Raw genomic sequence first — 17909 nt, forward strand, 5'->3', positions numbered from 1 at the left:
CTGTAGTGTGTCGACAGCTGGACTGCGGCTCAGCTGTTTCAACAGAAAGGACCTCAGATTTTGCACATGAGCCTGTATGGTCGGTTCATGCATTCTGTGTTGGATCTGAGTCTTCAGTGAGGGAGTGTGGAACAAAGCAGTCTGTTACTTCCACTAAGAGACTGGAGGTGATCTGTTCAGGTAACAAAGTGTTTAACAATTACATGAAACTTACTTTATCAATCAATCAATCAATCAAGCAATCAAGCAATCAATCTGCCCACATACCTACTAACATACCGACCACAGTTGGGTTCTAAATAATTCGACCTGCAAATCTTAGTTGACTGGAGTTCCCCAGGTGTCTTATTTGCCCCCCTCCCCTTTCTCCTCACCATCTTCAGTAAACAGACAATCTACAACAACACAAGACTCTGTGAGTTTGTAGTGTAGATTTTGCTCAGAATGGGGCATAGCAGTGGGCGTGTTTTGCTGGTGTCACAAAGAAACCAGTCATTCATTTTTCCCATAGAGATTTACAAAGAAGAATGATTGAAAACCGCAAAACAAAGGGTATTTATTAAATGTAGTATATCGTCACTGTCGGGCAGAAATGTTGTATCTCCAAGTTTCAAATTTGTACGTTCTTTCGCAAAGTTAAGCGGCCGTGCTTCATCATACAAGGCCGTCTCACAAAAGTAGTGAAAACAGCAGATCGGCTTTGGACATACAAGGTTTTCATCTGACAACGACGATATCATAACATTAAATATTCAAATATTCAAGTGTGGTGTTAAGTAACTAAGCACGTTTACTCAAGTACTGTACTTTCATTTAATTGTGTATTATGTTCTATTTTCATTACTTTATACTTTAACTCCACCACAACTCAAATGGCAAATATTGTACTTTTCATTTGACAACTTAAGTGACTTTGCATATTTATTTATAGCCTGATTTCAGACTCTGAGCTGAGCTTGAGTCTGACGGTAACATGGCATTAGGTCGAACACCCTTTGGATTGACCACTAAAACCTAACCCTCACCCTAACCCTAACCTCAGTAACCTGCGAACGGGAGTTCGACCTATGGGGCAGTCCCCGAGTCTGACATTGTCCCATTGACAAGAGATTTCAAAGGAGAGGGGATTTGAAATTCCCAATCACAAGAGATCTGGTGGGAGGGGTTGTGTTTGACTTGTGTGTACACAAAAACATTCCCCCCTCCCCCTCCCCTCTATGACAGGCTTCAAACCGGTCGTTGTCTTTGATGCTAACGAGGTGTGCACAACCCCCCTTTGAAGTTCAAAGGGAGCAATTAAGAGCTTTGGCTGAGCTCTCCCTCCCTCCACTGTTTCTGTTGATTTTCAAAAGTTAGACCCACCCCCTCCTCCGAGGCTCCGACTCTCATTGGCTTAGTTTTGCCTAAACCAGAGAAACTTTAGCGTCGTATGACAAGACCAGACCAAGAGAACCAGTCCGCTCAGAGAGTGGGCGGGTCTATGGGCTGGAGCCAGGCAAATTTATGTAGGCTGAAGAATTGAGATTATGATTATAGAAAAAAACATAAATTTGCCACTTAAGTCTTTTGCTTGTTACTTTTCAACAGCCCATCTACCGACGCACAACACATCGCAACCTGAGCCTGCAGATCCAACAGCCTCTAACGTGACGTCCAAATCCAGCACCACCACACTCACAGTGCTCCTTATGGTCATGCTCTTCATCCTCATCGTCATCATCGTCGTCATCGTCCTCAAGCGTCTCAGGGCCAATAGGAAGGTACCGTATGCATCTTTGATTTCACCAAAACGTTTACATGCATCCGTATGAAAACAGCAGTTGCCATTATCACGTTTTAACCCTTTAGTTCTGTTCGGGTCATTTTGACCCGTTTTACATTTTCATATGGTAGAAGTTAAAACATTTTCCACCTGAAACTCACTGGCCTTAAAGATTCTTCAGTGATTAACATGTAAAAAAAATATATTTTTGCACTACACCCATGCTACACGCGGGACATTTTGACCTGGGGAAATACTAATACAAATTTGAACTTAACAAATCATCATCATACATTGACTTTGTCTCAATTCCAAACAATCCAAATGATAGAAATGGTAAAATGAACAGTGAACTTTGAAGCATCTGGCAAGAGAAAGTGCCATTCATTGTGTCTCTTTCAGTGTTTAATGTGATATAGCAAAGCATAAATGCAAACATTTACTATATATATATATATATATATATATATATATATATATATATATATATATATATGAATTATTTGGAATTGAGACAAAGTCAATGTGATGATGATTTGTTATGTTCAAATTTATATTAGTGTTGTTTTTTTTAAACCAAATATAATGTGTAGTGAAATGAAAAGATGTAATCATTTTACATTATGTTAAATGTTTACATCTTCTCATGTTAGGATTTATTTATTAAACTTGAAAAAAACGTTATTGTATAAGCCTGTAGCCTGGGATCAACTCCTTTTCCTGGTTTTCAGCTGGTTTTCAGCTAGTTTTCAGCTGGTTTTCAGCTGGTTTTCAGCCGGTTTTCAGCTAGTTTTCAGCTGGTTTTCAGCTAGTTTTCAGATGGTTTTCAGATGGTTTTCAGCTAGTTATCAGCGGATATAACAATAGAGGGTATGCACATCCACTGGGACCCGCCCCCATAATCTAGACTGAGTGGCAAAACATTGAGCAACATGGAGCATTGGAGTTTGGAAGTGCTAGTTGCAAATCACTCAACAGCCCTGCATACCACCTGTTTCTAATTTGCACATAATGCAGGAGGCAGCAGGATGTTGTGTTGTTGAAAACGAGTGCTTCCAAACTCTGACACTTGGAAAAATAAAAACCTGCACAGAATGTCAGCTCATAACATACCTATGGTGGATTTTTACGAAACAAAAACTTTGCAAATAGAAAGAGGATAATTCAAGCTTTCAGTACAGCCGCAATGTTGGTGAGTTAACTTTGTTTAATACAATCAGATAGGACTTTACTGTTTGGATGTATGGGCTGTCAATGGCAGAAATGAGTTTTTTGCCACTCAGTAGGCGTGTTCCCACATAACTTCCAGCAACAGTGATGTCACGCGCATACCCTCTATAGTTTGGTTGGCCTATATCCATCTGTTATGCTAACTCTCAGTGTGACTAAACTGATTGATTCGTATTATTGCATGGGAACAAGAACAATGCAGCACCAACACAACCGGAATGCATTTATTTTATTTATCTTTTAATAGACTGGATCACTCGGCTCGGTTTAGAATGAAAACCATGCAAGGTTAGTGATCCTGTAAGATAAACATTGGTGCTGCTGTGTTCCTCCAGGCCTCCAGATGGCAGCGTGTAGGAGAGATGAACACTGAGATGGTTTCCTTTAACCGCCGGGATCAAGAGGCAGCAGAAGAAGTTCTTCTCACGTCATCACATACATCACTCATCAGTGGCAGACGATAGCAACGCACATTTACTTCAGGGCTGTGCTTAAAAAAAGCTGCCATTCCAATTCTAATCAGTTTTGTTAACACGTTGGGCACTATTCTACGAAGGGGTGTAACGATATAGTAACTGCATCGAAATATAGTTTTTAACTTAAAAAAATTCGAAGTGTATCGAAATGAAAACAGCTAAACAATCGTATAATTTGATTTTGTATCATATCGAATTGGAGGTGCAAAGAATCGATTGTATCGATACTACCTACTTGTGCATTGCATTTGACATTTTTAAGAAGAAATGTTTTAAAGGAGGGGTTTAATTACTTTTCCATTCCATATAGCTACACTGGTCTATCCATAAATGTGTGTAATCTCTGGGTTAATGTCAAGGTACATGTTTGTCAGTATACAATGTCCATGTATTTGGCAGATAATCACAGTGTTTACTTATTTGTATCCATAATAATACATGTTCCCTTAAAAACCTGCACTCTCTACACCTTTCACATAGATTTAATTTCTTTGCTAAATAGTTACTATATCGATTTTAAATCATTGAATCGAATCGTATCGTATCGCCATGAATGAACCAATATCGTCCATGTATCGTATCGTCAATCATCTATCGTGATGTGTATCGAATCGCTCTTAAAATGTATCATAAAACCCCTAATTCTATTTCATTCGCTACCTGCTAATCGTGGGTTTAGGGTGATGATAAGGGCTAAGGCAACTTGGCCTTTCCCTAAATGATATTTTGGGCACGCTATACCCACTACCCATTATGCCGACTCCTTTATTTGCGCAAGGAGGTGTGTCCGTGGGCGTGTTGTTGCTATTTCCCTAAAATTGGTAACACAGATTTAGGAAAGCGGATTTCGGATTATAAAATCAGCCGCTATGCCACCTGCTATGCCACTAAGTTTTATTTGGTAGAGAGCAAGCGACACTGACAATGGAATACACAGGCGTGCTGGCCGGTGCACAATGCAATTCAGAGGTCTCCTATCATCAGAAGTGTCAATTCCTTATATGTAATTTGTGTTATAGCCCATAAGATGATAATATAATTAGGGCTGGGATGCGATTAAACATTTTAATCTAATTAATAACAGGCTTTGTAATTAATTAATCGCAATTAATTGCATTTTAATCGCACATCGATATTTGACCCAAGAACAGTGAGAATCATTTTTTAATGCGTTTTGGTATACGAGTGAAACAAAAGATTGCTTATTTTTGAGAAGTGAAATGTATTGTTTTTTTGTTTTTGTTTTTTGAGAAGTGAAATGTATTGTTTTTAGTTTTTTCTACAGCTGACTGAAGGGCTCATCAGTACCATAACATAACATGGTTCTCAAAATTATTCATGTTAAGGACCCCCCAAATTGACACTTATTAGCCCAGCCCCAGGGACCCCCATTTGAAAATAAACACCAGGGAGAGGGACCCCCATAAAAGAGAATATCTTTTATAGACCATCACCTATGGCACTGATTTCCAACCATTTTAATTTCAAGGACCCCCAGTTTGACATGCATTAGGCTTATATCTCTGGGACCCCAATTTATATTGTAAAATCAATGTTAATTTAACTCTTTGTACTGAGTGTACAAATGGAACCGGTAGGGTCCATTTGGTTCCATAGACTAAGGGTCCATTTGGTTCCTAACTATCGTTTAGCTGGGGACCCCTGGAACTCCCTCGAGGACCCCTGGGGAATGGGGGTCCCTGGAGCCCACTTTGAGAACCAATGTCTTAACGTAAAGGAGGACTCCTCTTCACCAGAGCTGTGTTACGTTAAAGGGGTATTTCACTTTCAAAAAAACTTTTGGTCATTTTATCGTCTAATCAGGCTTTTATGAACACTCCGAACAGTTTTTAAGTTACTTGATTCAATATTTTGATATTTGATGTAAATGTTATCAGGCCCTCTAGGCCCAGGGCCCCTCCCCATACACACCCATTTTCAAACTCCATTTTATGATAGATTCATTCAAAACACCCATTATTTTATGGTGAGTCATAATACCCTCCTAATACGTGAGCAGGCCGTGTTTTTTCGATAAATCTTTTCATTTATTTTTAATAATTCTTTGGGAAAATGGAAAAAAGTTAATACAATAAAAAATCAGGCAGACTTTTTCATACATATTTTTGGACACTGCTCCTACACATTTTGCCCTAAAATCACGCTGCGACCTGACGGTCGCTTATCTCCCGATTAGGAGTCTTACTGGTAAGTAAGAGTGGGTGATAGCTATATCTATACCAAATATCTAGGAAACAGAATCTCTTATATACTAATCACCAAAATAGACCTAACATAGATAGAGCTTGAGGAACCGAATAAGGGTGCCACTTCCCCATTGAAGTTATTTTCTGTCACCCTATTACTTTGAATGATGTGCACGTTCTCAATAGTGTAGAGACCCGGCACTGCACAGAGAGTGTGAGTTTACATTTGGGGGTATTTTAGTGACTACCATTAGTATTTTAGACTATCATTTCCCTGTTGTCATTGCCGATCGGACAGGTCTCCCCCGGGGGCACTCAGGTCACGTGGGAAACGTCTGCTTTCTGTCACTTTAATTAAGCAATATTACACAAGAGGGTGTGCGTTAACACAGTTAACGCGGACTCCAGCCCTGCCTACGGAACTCGCCTGTCGGCTCGTTCCTGCGGCAAGGCTGTCGTGCCGGATAACCATGTTAATGCAGACCCTCGAGTGTAATATTGCGATTATACAACTGTTGCCCTTAAAGAAAACATGTCAACTTAATTTCATTGTTATTAAGATATTCAATAGGAATTTGTACATTTTTAATGCCACATTTAGCTACTATGTCCCTGAACGTCACATGAAAACCGCTAGCCTAGCCGCCTAGCATAGTGTGGGGAGAGAGGAGCGCTTGCTGTCTTTCGTGACCAACGCAGCTGATTTCTTTACTTGATGAGAGACAGTGCAGTAGTGCTCGTTATATGCACGGTTGGAGAGCCCGTTTTCCATTGAGAGCCAGTCAGACTACCTGTTGTATAACCAAAAATAACCGCGGGGAAGCAGCGTTAAGTTTTTATGCACCACAAATTATCTGGAACAAACTTCCCAGATAAACGCAGGTCTGAAGCCACTCTTGTTTCATTTAAATCACAACTAAAGACCTTTGATTATTATTTTCTATTCTGCGATGTAATTGTGTTTTACTACTTTTGTTTTGTTGCATCCTAAATATCATTTTACAATTTCTTTGCTTGATGTTTTGCTTAAAGCACATTGACTTATTTGCCTTGTTGTTGTTGTTTTCTATGCAAATAAAATCGCCTTGCCCGACTCCTAGTGTTTTCCTTCACTATGTTCGCACATACAGGCACATTTCTGAGCGTTGTGAGCTTGTAGAGCTGCTATCTTCAGAGCGCGACACCCGAGCACAACCACACATAAAATGACTTGTCTAAAGCAGTGGTTCTCAACCTTTTCAGGCCGCGACCCCTCAAGAAAATCATATTTTAACTGGGGTCCCTTGTCAGGGTGGGGCCTGACAAGAACTAAGGCCCCGTTTACACTGCGTTTTTGCAACGAGATTTCTGCTAAATGAAAAGTCAGATATGCCTTCCGTTCAGACGACAACGGCATTTTCAGGGGTTCAAAAACGGAACAAAGTGAGACCGGAATTTTGTGTGGAAAAGATGACAATGGTCTCCCCTCGCGTCACCGTTTTCTCTACAGAGCGTTGCCGTCTAAACGGGGCCTATAAGAGTTGCGGCATTACCTTTTGCAGATCTACATGCTCACAACGCCTCGCAACAATAGAAAATAGCAGATCTACATGCTCACAACGGGTGTTGTAGATCAACTATTTTCACAATTTCTGCCTCTAATATTTCACAATTTGGCCAATGTTTAATTTGTCATTTTAGAGGTATTAAAGTCCTTAAATTGTCTCTTTAGAAATGTGCAGATACCCTCTATACACTTAAACTTTATGTTGGTTTGTTTACTGTTGAGTGAGAAAACAATATTGCACATTAAGTTAATCATCTGGGGACCCCCCACAAATAATTTTTGGACCCCTCCTGGGGGTCCCGACCCACAGGTTGAGAACCACTGGTCTAAAGGGTCATTCCCACTGGGCAAGATAAAGATAAAAGATAAAAAGTATCATTCTCAATTGAAGTGGATGGTAGTGTCCACTAGGGATGGGTATTAGGGATGTTAATCGACGCATTATTGGCGAATCGACGCGTCGCGGCCGAAAATCGACGCGTCGATCGACTTTTTTCACTTTTTTTCCCCGCTAAGCAGCAGCTGAGAGGAGAGCAGCAGAACGGCGCATTACTTTAAACAACACAACGTATGCTGCACCCATCAGAACTTGCATCAAAGCCCTATATAATAGCATGGAGTCTGTTCTTTAGAGACTAGAAGCGGAGTTACAACGTCCATGGAACGTAGTGGGGGCGCTCAGGCTAGCGCACCCCAGGCTAGTGTATCAAATGTGGAGCAGTGTCTGACTCGCTCTCTCCCCGACCGAGTCAACGGGTGTGTCGCATTAACGTGTATTTTGCGATCATCGCACACGACGGCGATGCTGCCATTAACAAGCGAGCTTTCGTGTCAAGCAAAGAAGCATGCATGCGGAGGCAGGAGGTAAACAAAAGCATCCAGTCCATAGAATACAGTCAGGCAAGTCAGCGCGCACTGCTATGACGCGCACATCAGCCCCGGTCCAGCAGTGTTTCTCAACCAGTAGTCCGCGGACCTGACTAGCGCCGCATGCATGCGAATGCACAACACATGCAGGCATGCACTCGTCTCCGACACAGACACACAGACACACACACACACACACACACACACACACACGGTCCTCTCACATATGGAAAACATTAACGCTTATAACGTTTTTGAACGATTAAAACCTTTTTTGGGGGAAAAACTTTTGAAAAATAAAAAAATATATATATTTTTCGATTTTTCGACTCGTACTTTTTGAGTTGCGGTGGGCGTGCGTCGATCGACGCGTCGATTTCCGATTTTTTTTCACATCCCTAATGGGTATCGTTCACCTTTGAATCGATACGATACCTTTTTCGATACCTGTGAATCGATATGATACCATTTTATTTAAGTTTAACTGCAGAGTAGAGGTGATGATGATGATCACACAGTTTGGCGGAGCGGAGAGTATAGATGTTGGATAATCATCATAATAATAAACATTATAGGCTATTGTCGGCTATTTTCCACAGTAACGAGTGTAGCCTACTAAAGCATTATTATTAAACTCTCAGTAGCCCAACTGTTACAGATGCGACCGGCCAGGGGTGCGTTCCAGAGTATCGAAACAAGGTATCGTTCGTTTTTACGTGAACCGATACCTGATAGTATCGATGTCATGCAATCGATACCATTAAAAGTATCGCAGACGATACCAATCCCTAGTGTCCACATTGGACGCTCCCATCCACTTCACCCGTTGAGACTGGCCAAGTTTCCCAAATGGCATTCTATAATTACCCGTATTCTCCGTGTTCTTTAATAAGACGCCTTTTTATCTGATCGTGTTCTGTTTTCCCATGTATTTCCTGGCATTCCCTATGCGCACCAACCTCATTGAGATAAACAGACAGTGATCGGATAAAAAGTCTTCTTATTAAAGAAAACTGAGGATACGGGTAATTATAGAAAGCCGTACCGTATTTAGACAGGTGTGAGACTTTATTAAGCACTTTGTTTTTGAAATCTGAATGATGGTGTAGTTGTAGGGGGCTAAATAAGTCGCTCTGCCCGAACCCATGTAAACACAGGAACATGACGATCGGGGCTTGGTCTCTACGACCATGCATGAGCTACAATTAGTAAGGGGATTTTATAAGATATTTGACCAATCTGCGAAGTAAATCGTTACCTAGAAATGTCTTCACCAATGTGTTTCTAAAGGTGTGTAATAATATGTACTAAAGGGTTGAAATTCAACTCCCGGTGGAAACCTCATAAAAAAACTGATTTGTGTTTGTGTCCCATCAGCGACGGCTTCAGGGGGGGGCGAGGGGCGCTCTAGCCCCCTCTGGTGGAGGCTTAGCCCCTGCGCAAGCTTGCTCCGTCCGGACACGGATGGGGACTGAGCGGGAGCTGATGTGTGAGCGGGAGCTGATGTGTGAGGACGGGCTGTGAGCTTGAGCGGGAGCTGATGTGTGAGGACAGACGCTCGGACGGACGGACGGTCGGACGGACGCTCGGACGGACGGACGGACGCTCGGACGGACGGACGGACGCTCGGACGGACGGACGCTCGGACTGACGGACGGACGCTTGGACGGACGGACGGGCGGACGGACGGACGGACGGAAGGACGGACGGACACTCGGACGGACGGACACTCGGACGGGCGGACACTGGGACGGGCGTCCGAGCGTCCGTCCGTCCGTCCGAGCGTCCGTCTGTCCGAGCGTCCGTCCGAGCGTCCGTCCGTCTGAGCCTCCGTCCTCACACATCAGCTCACAGCCCGTCCTCACACATCAGCTCCCGCTCACACATCAGCTCCCGCTCAGTCCCCGTCCGTGTCCGGACGGAGCAAGCTTGCTCCGTCCGGACACGGACGGTCCGATCAGCGGCTGTCTCTCTAAAAATACAAAAAATAAATCTGCTTTAAATAGCATGTGACGGGTCAAACTAGGGGTTTTTCATGATGCTGAATCCATTGCAAGCATTTGTTTTGCACGAAAAACATTCCATGGGCTAAAATTGGACCCACAAAACGATGGTTTAGTGATGAATCGTCACTTTTCACCGTTTTGTGGGGGCCATTTGTCTCCCATGGAATGTTTTTCGTGCAAAACAAATGCTTGCAATGGATTCAGCATCATGAAAAAACCCTAGTTTGACCCCTCACTTGAAGCAGATTTATTTTTTGTAGTTTTTCCTGTATAGTAAGTTAATGACACACACACACAAATCATTTTTTTATGAGGTTTCCCCCGGGAAACGTTCATCCTTTTAGTACATATTATTACACACCTTTAGAAACACATTGGTGAAGAAATTTCTTGGTAACGATTTACTTCGCAGATTTTCTTATGTTCCCCTTACTAAATGGGCTTACGATGGGCTAAAATCTTTTTTGGAAACCCGGCCATTTACTTAGGGGATTCAACATGCTAAAGGAGTTATATATGTTTAACAAACAAAGCGGCAAACCATTTAAACTGTTTTCTCTTTCATATACAGTATACAGTGTGGCTTGCTCCCTTTCTAACAGATTATCTGTGCCCAGTGGTTGGTTTGGTTAAGCAAGCAAGCATAGTTCGATTTTATGAGAAATGTGACATGAAGAAATATGTGTTTCATTCTTTCTGCACAGTTGAGGATGTTCAATGTGTTCTGGAGCAGTGCCAATATTAGTCTAAAACATTCATTAACCACTAGGGGTGTAAAGATATAGTAACTGAATCAAAAAATCAATTTTCATTTTCAATGATCTACTGTATCATTTACAAAAGCAAAATATCATACCATTTTGGCTTTGTATCGTATCGTTTTAAAATGCGGTAAATTAACATGTATTTACAAGGTAATTATTACTAGTATACTAATAATTACATGGTAACTACATTGTACCTAGTACTTACAGGGTAATTACCAAGTCAATTTCAGACAACTACCAGGTAACTACCAGGTAATAAGTAGTAATTACTGTGTAAATTATAATGTAACAAGAAGCTCAGCCACCCTTCCCGAGCGTCTAGTCAGCGACCTGGCCAACTCGGGAACAATGAAAATAGGGAATGAATGCCCCGCCCAAACCCCATTATACCTGTTGTCATAGGACCCGTTTTGACCTGTTGTCAATTTATGCCCATACATGGAGATATCTGTATCTGTCTGTCTGTGTCCATTTTATGCTCATATATGGAGATCTCTGCAGACACAGTGCCGGATCCGGAAAACCCTGATGTCAGACATCAGCTCCGCATACGGAGAATGGAAACCTTTGGTGCGGGTTATGTCAAATAGCAGTGATTCAGTACAGGTTTTTTTTTTTTTTTAAACAATATATTTATTGAAATTTTTCAGAATGTACAGAATATGTATGTAATATGTATGTTAATATATTGAACATTAAAACAATAAGACATATAGACACTACATACAAAACACAGAAAATAATAATAATAAAAATAAAAAAAAATACATGGAACGTCAAGACCATATCAACAAACAAACAATAGCAACAAAACAAAAAAACAACAACAAAAAGAAAACACATAGCAATAAAGGTCATATTCCTCTTTCATACACACTACAGAACAACAGAATCGCTCAATACAGGTCCTATACGATTGTTTTTCATAAAATATATGAACTGTCCCCACATTTCTTGGAATTTGTCAGACTTCCGTTTAATAGCAAAAGTCAGCTTCTCCAGTGCAAGACAGCCTGATAGTTCTCTGTACCATTGCTTGATGTCAGGTTTGTCTGGGTTTTTCCAAAATAGTGCAATTGTATGTTTTGCCTGGAGAAGAGAGTATATGATCATACTCTTCTTTTTACTTTTTATTTTGAAGTTATTAGGAAATATGCCCAGAATGCACAGCTCTGGGCAAATAGGAATGTCCTCTGAGATTATCTGGGATAATATACCCAGAACTTCTTTCCAGAACTTCATGATCTCTGGGCATTCCCATAAACAGTGAAATAATGTTCCCCTCTCCACATTGCACTTTATACATTGGTCTGGTGTGTTGGGATCAAAACGATGGAGTAGGGAAGGGGTAATATACGTTCGCATCAGCCATTTGTACTGTAGAAGCTTGTATCTGGTATTGATCGTCTGTGTTTGAGCTTTATAGCAGACTCTCTCCCATTCTTCAACACTTATTTCCACATTCAAATCCTCACACCAGGCCAATCTTCTTCCCTCAGAAGATTCTACAGACAACCTAACAAATGTATCATATATTAAAGAAACTTGACCACTTCCATTAGAATAATCTCGTATCATCTTTTCCAAAACAGATAGAGGAGGCATTTGGTTTGAGTTATCTTGGGTTCTTAAGATAAAGCTTCTTATCTGAAAGTACTTAAACAAATGATTTGCTGGGATATTATATTTATTGCGGAGTTGTTCAAAAGACATGAGCACCCCGTCTTTATACATATCAGAGATCTTGGCAACACCCTTGTCTGCCCATGATTTAAACCCTCTGTCATGACTCCCGGGTTTAAAATCCTGGTTACCCCACAAAGGGGAAAACTGTGATAGTTTAGTATCTGATCCAAAGTATTTCTGTGTTTTAAACCAGCTTTCGATCGTGTTTTTAACAAAGGGATTTTTTGTCTTACTTTTTAAATTCTTAATGGAGTCGGAGTATAAATAAAGGTTCAAAGGCAGGGAAGATGTTGTGTTGCGCTCTATCTGAACCCAAGATGTACATGTTGTATTAGAGAACCAAAACATTGCTGCTCTTATTTGAGCAGCCAAATAATACCAGTAGAGGTTGAGGAGTTTTAACCCCCCTCTCTCATATGGCAAGAAAAGAAGGGACAATCGCAATCTTGGTTTCTTTTGATTCCAAATAGTTAGTAAAGAGTTTTTTCATTTTGGTGAAAAATGAGGGGGGTGGATTAAGGGGTAACGATTGAAACAGGTATAAAAATGTTGGTAAGATATTCATTTTAATTATATTGATACGGCCAATCAAAGATAAGGGAAGCGATGTCCATCTATTAATAGATTCTGTAACGGAGGCTATAATGGGATCATAATTTGACGGAACAAGGTCCCCTACTTTAGGTGTTATCTTTATTCCCAAATAAGTGAATCCTTGTGGTGAGTTGTGAAAAATCGTATTAACTGGTGGGTTAAGTCTCTCAGATTCCTTTAGGAAAAGGATATTAGATTTGGTGTTATTCACCTTGTAGCCTGAGAATTCACCAAAACATCTGATAAGTTCTAGGAGGGACGACAGTGACTGATCCAAATTAGTCAAAAACACCAATATATCATCTGCATAAAGAGCAAGACGATTCTCAACGCCACCTATTGTGATACCAGTGATTGTCGGCCGTGTTCTGACGGCTATGGCGAGCATCTCAACAGCGAGCGTGAACAATAGTGGGGATAGAGGACAACCCTGTCTGGTGGATCTAGATAGTTTAAAAGGGGTAGATCTTATACCATTGGTCATCACTTCTGCCATTGGATTATCGTAAAGTACTTTAACCCATCTACAGAAACCCTCCCCGAATCCAAAACGGTTTAGAACCTCAAATAAATACGGCCATTCCACCCTATCGAAAGCTTTTTCCGCATCCAGGGATAAAATGGCCGCATCTGGGGACCCCTCCATCTCATGGATAATATTGACAGCTCTTCTAATATTATGGAAGGCTTGCCGTCCTTTAACGAACCCATTCTGATCAAAACCCACCAAAGATGGCAAATAACCCTCTAATCTTAGAGCTAATGTCTTTGCTAACAGCTTTGTGTCAGAGTTAAGTAATGATATTGGTCTATAGCTCTCACATCTGGTGGGAGATTTTCCTGGTTTTAAGATAACTGTTATAAGGGCATTCTGCAACGTTGGTGGAAGACCCTTTTCAAAAGCCTCGTTTATCATTTCTAGAAAGGGGGGTAGTAATTTTTCTTTGAAGTTTTTATATAAGTCAATAGGAATCCCATCGGGACCCGGCGCCTTACCCCCACTCATCGCACATAACGCTTCAAACAGCTCATCAAGCTGTATTGGTCTATCAAGTGCATTTCTCGCTTCATCAGGTAATCTGGGAATCTCAAGACCATCCAAGAAAGTTGTTTGTGATTCCAGGTCTGAGGGACATTCCGAAGTATATAATTTCTCATAATAGGCTTTAAAAGTATCGTTAATTTCTGTAGGGTCTGTGGTCAGAGCTCCCGATAAGTTAGTTATTTCACTTATGGCTCTCTCACTTTGTAAAGCTTTAATCCTCCACGCTAACAATTTCCCAGCTTTTTCACCCTGTTCATAAAATGATTGTCTAAGCCTGGTCAAATCGGAAAGGGCTTTATTTGAAGATAATTCGTTATATTGAGCTCTTTTTGTAGCAACTTTTTGTTGTAGTTCAGGGGTGTCGTTTAAAAATAGTTCCCTTTCGTGTTGGCCGATTTCTTTTTCCAATTCTGTCATCTGACGCTTAAATTTATTTGATTTAGAGCTTGTAAAACTAATAATTTGTCCTCGTATATAGGCTTTGAATGCTTCCCATCTAATAGAGGGGGACGTTTGTGTAGTATTTATCTCAAAATATGAGTCTACATGACCTTCTATATATTTTAAGAACTCGGGATCATGCAGCCATTTCGTATCAAATCGCCATCTTGGTGGCCCTTTGAAGGTAGTTGGTACATAGTCAATGTTCAATGGTGCATGGTCAGAAATTAAGATGCTATCGTACCAACATCCCTTGATATTTGGCACGAGATTCTTTGAGATCAAAAATAGATCAATGCGAGAGTGAGTGCGATAAGTGGCAGAAAAGCACGAAAACTCCTTTTTGCCTGGGTGTAAATCCCTCCAGATATCACATAAGTTTAACTCCGATATAAAATGTGATAACACTTTTCTTGTCTGCACATGGGAAGCATCTCGCCCTGTCGACCTATCTATGGCAGGGCATGGCGCCACATTCAAATCCCCTCCCATCAAAATATTACCTCTTAATGTTGATAATGTCAAAAATAGGTTATTGAAAAAATTTGGATCGTCATTATTTGGACCATATACATTGATCACGTTTAAGTGTTCACCCATTAGTGTTCCCTGTAGTATTATAAATCTTCCTCCTTTATCCGTAGAACCCATTCTGATCAAAACCCACCAAAGATGGCAAATAACCCTCTAATCTTAGAGCTAATGTCTTTGCTAACAGCTTTGTGTCAGAGTTAAGTAATGATATTGGTCTATAGCTCTCACATCTGGTGGGAGATTTTCCTGGTTTTAAGATAACTGTTATAAGGGCATTCTGCAACGTTGGTGGAAGACCCTTTTCAAAAGCCTCGTTTATCATTTCTAGAAAGGGGGGTAGTAATTTTTCTTTGAAGTTTTTATATAAGTCAATAGGAATCCCATCGGGACCCGGCGCCTTACCCCCACTCATCGCACATAACGCTTCAAACAGCTCATCAAGCTGTATTGGTCTATCAAGTGCATTTCTCGCTTCATCAGGTAATCTGGGAATCTCAAGACCATCCAAGAAAGTTGTTTGTGATTCCAGGTCTGAGGGACATTCCGAAGTATATAATTTCTCATAATAGGCTTTAAAAGTATCGTTAATTTCTGTAGGGTCTGTGGTCAGAGCTCCCGATAAGTTAGTTATTTCACTTATGGCTCTCTCACTTTGTAAAGCTTTAATCCTCCACGCTAACAATTTCCCAGCTTTTTCACCCTGTTCATAAAATGATTGTCTAAGCCTGGTCAAATCGGAAAGGGCTTTATTTGAAGATAATTCGTTATATTGAGCTCTTTTTGTAGCAACTTTTTGTTGTAGTTCAGGGGTGTCGTTTAAAAATAGTTCCCTTTCGTGTTGGCCGATTTCTTTTTCCAATTCTGTCATCTGACGCTTAAATTTATTTGATTTAGAGCTTGTAAAACTAATAATTTGTCCTCGTATATAGGCTTTGAATGCTTCCCATCTAATAGAGGGGGAAGTTTGTGTAGTATTTATCTCAAAATATGAGTCTACATGACCTTCTATATATTTTAAGAACTCGGGATCATGCAGCCATTTCGTATCAAATCGCCATCTTGGTGGCCCTTTGAAGGTAGTTGGTACATAGTCAATGTTCAATGGTGCATGGTCAGAAATTAAGATGCTATCGTACCAACATCCCTTGATATTTGGCACGAGATTCTTTGAGATCAAAAATAGATCAATGCGAGAGTGAGTGCGATAAGTGGCAGAAAAGCACGAAAACTCCTTTTTGCCTGGGTGTAAATCCCTCCAGATATCACATAAGTTTAACTCCGATATAAAATGTGATAACACTTTTCTTGTCTGCACATGGGAAGCATCTCGCCCTGTCGACCTATCTATGGCAGGGCATGGCGCCACATTCAAATCCCCTCCCATCAAAATATTACCTCTTAATGTTGATAATGTCAAAAATAGGTTATTGAAAAAATTTGGATCGTCATTATTTGGACCATATACATTGATCACGTTTAAGTGTTCACCCATTAGTGTTCCCTGTAGTATTATAAATCTTCCTCCTTTATCCGTAGTAATGTTATTAATCTGATAGGGGATGGATTTATGGATTAGAATAGCCACTCCTCGTGCCTGTGATGTGTGATTTGCAGTTATGACCTGTCCCTGCCATCTTCTTCTCAGTTTCAAAACGTCGCTTGTTGTTAAATGGGTTTCTTGTATAACACCAATTTCGATTGCATATGTTTTATCCTGGTCATAACCTGTTTTAATTTAGATAATCTCCCCAGTCCCCTCACATTCCAACTAGATATTTTAAATGTATTAGTCGCCATTAATCAGTTTGTAATGAAATCGTATTTTAAGAGACCTTGCATAGCCGAAAATTCAGCTCTGATCGTGTGTAGTGAAAGACCTTTCTGCAGAACATACATAGTGTACGACCAAAAACAAACCATAAAAGACAGAAAATAGAAGAAAATACAAACCTTAAAAACACTAAATAAAAGAAGAAAAAAATACCAAAACACCAACTCCTCGACTGCCTAATCAACTTGCAGTCCAACTTAACCTTTATCAGGGGTTCCTAGGTATAGGGCACTGATCCTTCAAAGAGGAGCAGTTACGAACAAAACCTACCAATACACTAAATCCTTTACCCCGACCAATAAGACATTTTTTTTTTTATTCTTAACCTGTCATAAGAGTATTATTATCAACAACCAATTGACTGTCAAATCCACTATTTGACATATCCAAAGGGGGAGAGGGGGGGGGCACCACATATATTCAAAAATTATAACGCTGAATCAAATTTCAGCTCCCGGGTCTGTTAGCCCAAGATCCGCAAAACTGAGTACAATCGTAAGACCAAATAAACAAAAACTAACAGGAATTTTTAATGTAAGTGTACATGGGTGGGTGACGTGACGTAACGTTTTCGCTGTCCTCGGTGTCAAACATGTATAAATAAAAAATATATTTGTCAAAAACCTTCTGAATATTGTGCAGGACATTAAGCTTTATGTGAACTTACTCAAGATTAAAACATTTCATTCCTCATTTCTTCAGAATTTTCAACCAAACATGGCAAAACTCATATGGTGTGACTGTCCTGACCTTGTTTCTCAAAGTGGGAACTTGAATAAAACTAAGAAAAAGAATTGCTAAAAATCATTTGAAAATGAATTTAGGCTAAAAAAAAATGTCTATTTGTGAGCCTATATCTTTTCAAAGTCAAAGCATAATGTTTTCAGTCATTTCTGATCAAAAACATTTTGTCCCCC

At 40.3% G+C, this 17909-nt stretch overlaps 1 protein-coding gene across 7 annotated transcripts in view; it reads left to right on the forward strand.

Annotated features, from left to right (window-relative positions):
* LOC308285913 (antigen WC1.1-like) overlaps window positions 1-17909 on the forward strand; it is a 684166-nt gene that overhangs the window by 10665 nt on the left and 655592 nt on the right. The gene's annotated exons all lie outside the window — the stretch shown is intronic.

Source organism: Nannobrachium achirus (assembly GCF_963921795.1).
Source record: "Nannobrachium achirus genome assembly, chromosome: 5".
Taxonomy (NCBI): Eukaryota; Metazoa; Chordata; class Actinopteri; order Myctophiformes; family Myctophidae; genus Nannobrachium; species Nannobrachium achirus.